This window comes from Lactuca serriola, chromosome 5, assembly GCF_051521515.1.
Source record: "Lactuca serriola cultivar US96UC23 chromosome 5, Lser_US96UC23_V15, whole genome shotgun sequence".
Classification (NCBI taxonomy): Eukaryota; Viridiplantae; Streptophyta; class Magnoliopsida; order Asterales; family Asteraceae; genus Lactuca; species Lactuca serriola.
Window position 1 is genome coordinate 154,609,119 of NC_136412.1, and position 9,573 is coordinate 154,618,691.

Genomic DNA, 9,573 nt, shown 5'->3' on the forward strand with positions numbered 1-9,573 from the left:
TCCATGAAATCTGCAATAAAGCTCACAAAACTAGAAAGTACCCGAAATTGGCAATAAAATAACAAAAAGGAAAATATGCATGGAAATTATCTAAATTGTGAATGAAATATGCTAAAATAAACTATAAAAAGAAGTAAATAAAATAAACTATCACCGCCGGTCAGCATAACTTTTCTGACGGCTCTGTGCGACCCGCATCCGGTCGCGCACCTGGTGAATCAGCCCGATAGTCTTAAGCACTACTTCAGTGCTCCCTATGACCCGGTTCCCAACCTCGTCCCAACAAACCGGGGCCCTGCACCTTCGACCATATAACATCTCGAATGGAGCTTGGTCGATACTGGCATGATAACTATTATTGTACGAAAACTCTGCCAATGGGAGGTACGTATCCCAACTCCCTCCAAAATCCAACACACATGCTCGAAGCATGTCCTCTAGTGTCTGGATCGTCCTCTCACTCTGGCCATCGGTTTGGGGGTGGTACGCCGTGCTAAAATGTAGCTGAGTGCCCAGTTCCTCGTGGAACTTCTTCCAGAACCTAGATGTAAACTGAACGTCCCTGTCAGAGACTACCGACACTGGAACCCCGTGCCTAGCCACCATCCCTCTCACATAAATATCCGCCAACTTCTCAGCAGATATACTCTCAAAAATCAGAATGAAGTGGGCACTCTTCGTCAGTCTGTCCACAATCACCCATATGGCGTCCATACTCCTTTTCGTCCTCGGTAACTTCGTGATGAAGTCCATAATGATCTCTTCCCATTTCCACATGGGAATGGGTAGCAGCTGAACCCTGCCATGAGGCCGCTGATGCTCGGCCTTGACCTTCCTGCAGGTCAAGCACCGCTCTACAAACCAGGCGATCTCCTGCTTCATGCAGGGCCACCAATAACTCAGTCTCAAGTCCCTATACATTTTTGTAGCCCTGGGATGCATAGAGAACTTGGACTTGTGTGCCTCCTCTAATAGGCCACACTATGTCAAAAGTCTGCGGCTATCCTTGACAAACAAATGATACTCTCCCCGAATCCGCTCTATCTTCCAGTTCTCCTTCTTCACCCCTTGACCTGATCCTCCTTGATCATATCCAACGATGGAGAGATCACGATCATCCTCAAACAAACATTCCCAATCGGGGAACCTGCTGCCTTGTAGCTTAAAGCATCAACTACCACATTGGCCTTCCCAAGATGATATAAAATCTGACAATCATAGTCCTTCAGTACATCCAAGCACCTCCTTTGTCACATCTTGAGGTTTTGCTGATCCATCAAATACTTCAAACTCTTGTGATCAATATAGATGGTGCACCTCACTCCATACAAGTAATGCCTCCAAATCTTTAGGGAAAACACTACTGCCCCCAATTCCAGGTCGTGAGTGGGGTAATTTGCTTCATGAGGCTTCAACTGCCTCGAGGCGTAAGATATCATGTGCCCCCTCTACATCAGTACCGCACCTAACCCTAAAATCGATGCATCACAGTATACCACCAAATCATCTAACCCCTCGGGTAGTACTAAAATCAGAGCCTTGCATAACCTCCATCTCAGGGTCTTAAAAGCCAAATGTTGATCTGTTCCCCACCGAAATGTCACATTCTATTTGGTCAAGCGGGTCAATGGCATAAAAATCTTGTAGAAGTCCTGGATAAATCTCCGATAGTAGCCCGCTAAACCAAAGAAGCTACAGATCTCAGACACATTCTGCGGTACTTCCCACCGCATCACTACCTTAACCTTGGTTGGATCAAACGAAATGCCCTCCTGGTTGATGATGTGCTCTAAAAACTATACCTATCGCAACCAAAAATCACACTTGGAGTACTTGGCATACAACCTCTCCGCCCTTAGGGTCTCCAATACCTTCCTCAGATGGTGCTCATGCTGCTCCCTGGTTTTAGAATAGACCAGGATATCATCAATAAAAGCGATCACCGACCGATCCAGCATCGGTCTACACACCCTGTTCATGAGATCAATGAACGCTGCTGGGGTATTGGTGAGTCCAAACGGCATCACCACAAACTATTAATGCCCATACCGATTCCTAAAAGCTATCTTCAGTATATCCTCATCTCAAATCCTCATATGTTGGTACCCCGACCGAAGATCAATATTGGAAAACCAAGACGCACCCTGCAGCTGATCGAACAAGTCATCGATCATCGGCAACAGATAACGATTCTTCACCATTAGTTTGTTCAGCTCCCGGTAATCAATGCACATCCTGTGTGTTCTATCCTTCTTTTTCACAAACAGGATAGGTGCTCCCCACGGGGAACTGCTCGGATGGATGAACCCTCGATCTAGCAGCTCCCGAAGCTCCATAGATAACTCCTGCATCTCGGGGAGTGCCAACTGGTGTGATGCCTTCGCTATCGGAGTAGCACCCGACACCAAATCTATGTGAAACTTCACCTGCCTTTCCGGAGGCACCCCTAGCAGCTCTTCGGGAAAGACATCCCGAAATTCCTGTACATTTGGCACACTGCCCACATCCGTCGCGGTCTCTTCCCTCGTATCTAAGATATAAGCCAGAAATCCCGTACATCCCTGCTGCACAAATCTCCTAGCCCTCGCAGCCGAACAAAGAGTTGTCCCCAGAGAGGCCCTCTCACCATGTATAACCAGTTTTTCCCCACTTAGGGTTCGAACCCTCACCAACTGGCACTCGCAATCAATCATGGCCCTATTGGCCCCCAACCAGTCCATCCCGAAAATCATCTTCAACCCTCACAGCGGTATTGGGACTAGATCAACGTGGAACCTCTCGCCAAGCACATTCAGGACACAATCTCGATACACCCTCACAACACTCATAGTGCGGTCATCTACAATCTCTACCTCGAGTGGGAAATCCAAAGTTCCCAACACGTCCTGGAACTTCTTGCTAAGCGCAAGAGACACGAACGATCGGGAAGCACCTGAATCAAACAAGACATGAGCAGACATACCATTGACCAAAAAGGTCCCTATACAAGTATAAAGTACACAGAAGTCATACAAATAATAAGAATAGAGAACAATAGATACATACCAGCCATGACGTCTGGCGCTGCCCGAGCCTCCTCGGTAGTCAGCTGGAATACACGGATCTTCACCGCTGGAGTCTCCGCTTTAACAGGGCCGCCATCAGTGATCCTCAAGGTGGCAGGCACAGACGCCAACACTGATCCTCCTCCCTGCAACCTCGGACAATCGGCTTTTTTATGGCCAACCTGGTTGTAGTGAAAACATATTAAGCCTTTCTTGGGGCAATCCCTGCTTGTGTGGCCCGACTGTCCACAAGTATAACATACCGGGCCTGACCCCCGACAGCTCCCACTGTGGGGTTTCCCGCACTTGGCACACCGGCCACGGCCCTGCTGGACCCTACCCAAAGAATCAGTGGTCTTAGGCTTTTTAGCCTGACCCCCAGCTGTCTAAACCTGCTTCGGCTTCTGCTTACCACAGAAGTCCAACTCTATCTCCCGCTCACGGGCCTTCTCCACCATCTCATTCAGGTTTTTACACCATGTGAAGCTCACGAACTCCCGAATATCATCCCTCAACATGGAATGATATTTCATCCTCATCATATCCTCATCTATAGTGTACTGCGGGATCAACAAAGCTCGTTCCCGAAACTTGGCGGTGATCTCCACCACAGTCTCAGTGGTCTGCTGGAGGTCATGAAACTCTCTCACAAGCCTTTGCACCTCAATACGTGGTACAAAATCTGCATCGAATCACCGAACAAATTCGACCCATGTCATCTCATCCACACTAGCTGCTCCCACCTGGCTAATCACCTCTCCCCACCAATCTCGGGCTCTGCCCCTCAGCATACACAAAGAAAAACCCACCTTGGCCGCATCAGGGCAAGAACTCGTGCGTTGGGCGTTCTCAATATCTGCCACCCAATGTCGGCTAACAATGGGGTCCCTGACCCCGATAAACTCCGACGCTCCGCACGCCTTGAACTCCTAGAATGAGGGAGTTCGGGACCCAACCTGGCCTGCATCAGTCTCGACTCTAAATGCCCTGGGCCTCTCCTCCATAATCTCCATCATACCCTCCTTGACCGTCCCAAAGATGACTGGGGTAGAGTCAAGGATGCCCCTCGTAACCTCAGCTGCAATAAGCTCACGCAACCTCTCGTCAATGACATCGATTGTGTCGCCTGATCCAGCCCTAGATCCAGATCCCGATTCTGATCTCCCAGCCCCATGTCGTGTCACCACCATACTGTACTGCAATACCATAAAACATAATGATCACGATATCCATATAGGGATCTTCCCACACCGGTCCTCTTTAGAGCTCCTAGGTCTAATGTTGGTTTGGGTACAGGTCCTATGCTTTCAGTAGTACGGGCCAATTACTACCTTCCACACCTACCTGCACCTTTCCCCAAAGTTCTGCCTGATAACTCCAATTTGTCCAAAGATAAACCATAAACCACATATTACCGCATATCTCAAATCCTAGGCTATCCTAAGATTTGCTCTACTCACATCAATCAGACCGATCATAAAAGGTTGCCTTCATGCATGCAAATTATACATAGAAAAGGATCAAATAGACTTTCGAATAAAAGATTCTACCTTAAGACCTCAACCAAGCAAGGAACAGGAAATAAGGCCAAATTAATCATTCTAAGGCTATAAGCTCCTAACTTTATACACTTTTAAAAGCATGCACATAGCAAGTTCCATACGATTATCAAAGCTCAAATATTAGTATAACATGGCTAACAACTTGGTGAACTACTTACTTAGCTCTGCTGATCACGCACGTTGCACTCTCATATATTCCTTTATTTAAAAGCCTTTTATTTTATTTTTGAAAACAATTTTACTATTTCCTTAGTTTGAGTCCCGACACAATCGAGAGTGTGCCCGAATCCCTCAAACCAAGGCTCTAATACCAACTTTTAACGAGGGTCATTTTCAAAAGAAAATTTTCATTTTGAAGTAATCAAACATATTTACATAAATCATGAAATCCCAAAATAATTGATTTCAAATCCACATTCATTACAACTCTATTTAAAAACATCAGAGTGTCCCACTACGATATCGATGAGAGAGTTCACGCCGCGCCATCACGCCTTGCCCTTTCCCTTGGGCTCAGATGTACCTGAAACAAATCCACAAACTGTAAGCTAATGCTTAGTGAGTTCCCCAGAGCGTACCCCACATAATCCACATAAATCACATATACCATATTATCTATAAAGATACGTAAACCACATAAGCCATGCATACAACATATAGGGGAGTCGTGGAAACCTTCAAAGGTATTACACCAAACGCCACGGGGAACCCCCACATGCTGTTGACTAGCCGCCACTGGAACCCCCACGTGGTCTTGGCTAATTGCCGCGGGAACCCCCATGCGGTCTACACAAGTCATGAAAGTATCATACGAGCTAAACAAATAAACATACTAAGAATCCATGGAAACCCTCCAAGGACTGATACTAGATGCCATGGGAACCTCCTCATGGTCTTAATATACTGCCACGGGAACCTCCTGGGGTCTTTCATACAAATGTCCTAGCTACATAGCACATAACCAAATATCAATCCGTATAACATTAAATGGACCGAAGAATCCAAAAGTTGCTCTCCTAACTGTCCATTACCTCCCGTGTTGAACCATGATAACATTACCCATTGTTAGAACTTCACATTACCAATGGAAAACCCAAACTTCAAGTCCCTCCATAAGGCCCAAATATTCTTGCTTTGATAATGGGCCCAAAGTCCATGTCCATAAATGATTATTGGGCCTCATGACCCAATAAAGCCCAATCATAACATGCATGGTCCAAAACAAATAAATTGGCTCACTAACCCAAAACGTGGCCAGGCCCAATGATTAATTGAGGCCCAAAAGCTTAAAGGCCCAAAACAAATTCAAGTCCAACTGCTGAGCGTACACTTAGCGTAGCACCCTGGTACGCGCAACGTATTGAGTCCTTAGGCCTTATGCGTTGTGTATGCTAGGTTACGCCTAGCGTACTAACAGATTAGGCACTTTCTCCATTAAGTGCTTAATACTCGATTTTATCATGTCCAAAAGTCAGATCTAAGCTTATTAAGACGACCTTGGGCATAAAGTTGACAACTTTATGCCTTTGCATGTCTCATATGTTCCCAACAATCCCATTGAGACCTTTCTAAGGGTCTTAATCCATGCATAAGGTGAAAACACCCATCAAGACTTCATTTTTATGATATGATTGGACAAAAGGACATCAGATCTAACATTTCCACCCTCTGGAGTTGCTCAACTAACAAGAGGAGGTCCACAACCAAAAAAAGGGACAAAACTAGAAAACCCTAACTAGATCTAATGAATAAGATGGAAAGATCAAAGCTTTATACCTCCAGAAGCTCCTCACGGTGAACTAGGTGCAGATTCTTGAAGCCCAATGTCACTCCAAGCTTGCTGGACAACTTCTCCTTCTTGAATGGACACTAAAATGGCCACAAATGCACTCTCTAAGCTCAAAAATGTTCTCACAAACTCTCCCTGGAGTAGAAGGAAGAAATAAGGCTATGGAAGCTGTCCAGGGTTAAGTCCAAGGGTCTTAAGAATGTTTAAATAGGCCTCAAGTTTGGAATTTAGGGTTTAGACATCCGACACGTACGCCCAACGTACTTCTGGTTTGCCCAACGTATGTGCTGCCCCTCCGTGATCATCCTTGCATAGTACGCTAAGCCTACTCATAAGTACGTCCAACGTACTTAGGAGGCTATTATACTAAAATTAAATTTCTTCAAGGGTTTCAATGTAATACCTGATTTGGAGTGTTACATAATCTTTGTAAAAATGAAAATTAAATTAACGTATGAAATTATACTATTTACATGTATCAATCTCACTATAAATTAAAAAAAAACTAAATGTGATATCGAAGTTTTAATATCATCTACAAAATTTATTGTCAAATTTGAAAATTCTGAAGTGGTTAAAATAGTTTCCAGCCACGACATCAATGTCGTGGTCGGGTGGACTGGTGGTGACAAATGATACGATAGTAATAATAACACCTAGCATGACCAAATTACAGTAATCACTTAAGTTCTTAACTAAGAATATGTTCGGTGATGGCGTAAATTGATAGATGATTGGTTGAAATTGTTGGATTAGTGTCTAAGTCCATAACTATTTTGGTATGTACTTGACCCGATTATAAGCATGGTCCTTTTGGGTTGCCTTCACCATAGCAATATGTAAGATGAATTAAGGAGAGATAGTTTTAATTATGATTTATTAATATATATTATGAGAATAATATATTAAGGAGAAAGCATATTGTTAATTAATATTAGTCAAGAATAAATTAATAATTAATTTTGTGGCTAAAAGAGATTAATTAAACTTAAGGGACTTATTGTGTAATTATAAGATAATTACATAGATGGGCTAATGGACTCCATAGAAGTTAGAGTAGACGAAATCTAATGGGAAACCCATTAGAAATCGTCTAAGGCTTCTAAAGAGGGAGTCCATGAGCTGCTTAGGGCTTAAGCAGTCAGATTAGGATTTCCTTGCTGTAAACCCTAATAGCCAACATATATAAGGAACCCTTATGGCCCCAAAAAACGTGGTGAATACTTCCTTTAGGGTTTCCAGCTTTTTTGGTGCCTCATCTCTCCCCCCTCTTCATCCTAGTTGCTTAGTGGTGTTTGTGACTCCAATAGAGGTGCAACACTTGAGGCACTAAGTTTTCTGAAGCTAATCAAAGCAAGGAATTGATTGTTATTGCTATATAACAATCAAAGGTAATTCTCTAAACCCTAATTCAGTTTATAATATGTTAGATCTAGGCTTTATAGCTTTGGATATTCAGTTGCATGTTCATTAGACAAACTAGATCCAAAAGCTATTAGGGTTTGCATGTACACCATAGGAATGATGTATTGCTCGAAACCCTTCAGTGGTATCAGAGCCTAGGGCCGTTTGTTAGTGAATTTGATGCTTATTTGATCAAAAATTGGCTGAAAATCAAAATTTTTGAGTTTTTAAGGTTGGACTCGCCGAGTCCTCTGGGTACTCGACGAGTCCAGTGCTGACTCGACGAGCCAGCGAGTCTGACAGCTATTTTTCGTGATTTTCTTCCTGTTTTGGCTGTAGATAATTACCTAAAACGTTTTTTATTAATAAAATCTGAATTTTATCAATATTTGTAAATTATCCTTGCTAAAATAGAAGATAATTGTCAAAATTTAGATAATCATTTGTTTTATTGGATAAATATTGATTATTTGTAATCTTATCTTGTGAAAATAAAATTAAAGGTCAAATTAGATAATTATAAATTAATTGTTTAATTTTAAATTATTTGCAATTTGATCTTGTGTGTTTTGAATAGTTTCAAAACTTTCCCTCAAGTTTTGGAATTTAAATTTTTGATTAAAAGTTAATTTTGAAATATTTAAGTTCTAAAGCCTAATGTTTTGAAATGTTTCAAAACATGCCCTCAAGTTTTGGAATTTAAAATTTGATTGATAGTTTAATTTTGAAATATTAAATTTTAAAACCCTAGTACTTTGAAAAGTTCATATTATACCCTTATGGTTTTATTAATTAATTAAGGTGTATAATTAAAAGAGATTTAATAAACCCATAAAGTTTTGGTTTACATTTAATTAAATTAAAAGTATAATTTATTAAATTAGACCACCTAGTATTTTAAAAGTGTAAAACACACCCTATACTATATCTAACATTAAAAGTCTAGTATTATATATATGTATGAGCAAATAGTCAGTCTTACCGTTAGTAGGCCTCATTCACGAAGCTAGTCTATAAGGGGTGTTTAAGGAAATTGCCTATAAAACGACGATTGAATGGGTATCCACTCTTACTTACCGTACTCTTGACTAGTGGAGGGTCGTTAGCCGAACGGTAGGATATGACAAAACCTTCCATTATAAGTATAATGAAGTACAAAGTAACTAAATATTTTTCAAATTCCCAAATCATAGTTACTTTAGGCAAAATGTGAAATTATATGCTAATCCATGGAATGACACTTTGTACCCTTGCTGAGACGTTAGTGGAGCGTGTGTGGTTAACCGACACACTAATTTGCGTTTGACATTGGTGGCGAAGGGTGACTCGATGTTTATCGCAGATCAATGGAGCGTGTGTGGCTAACCGGCACATTGATTAGGTGATAGTAGCATTGAGTGCACCACATAGATTCGTATGGATATTCACACCTTATTTGTGATCCTCGGCATCCCAGTCACAAATAGAAGGGCATAATCGAGATTAAACATTCCATTGAAAGGTTTAGTGAATCTCAAAAGATCTAGGAATTTCAATTCATTTAAATCTTAAACTTCTTTTTCGTTTTTCATGGTGGAAATTGGTAAATAGTCATTTACCTACCTTTAAATATTCTGCAACTAGATTACGAAATCCCTCTTCTAGGTTGTAGAGTATTGTGTTGGATCCTAGTGTTAATAACTCATTTGGGTGTTTTATTAAGGACTCAATCAACTGACTCGAATTTTCTCCCGTTTTGTAGATGTCTGATTCTAACTATGGTTTTCCCAAATCC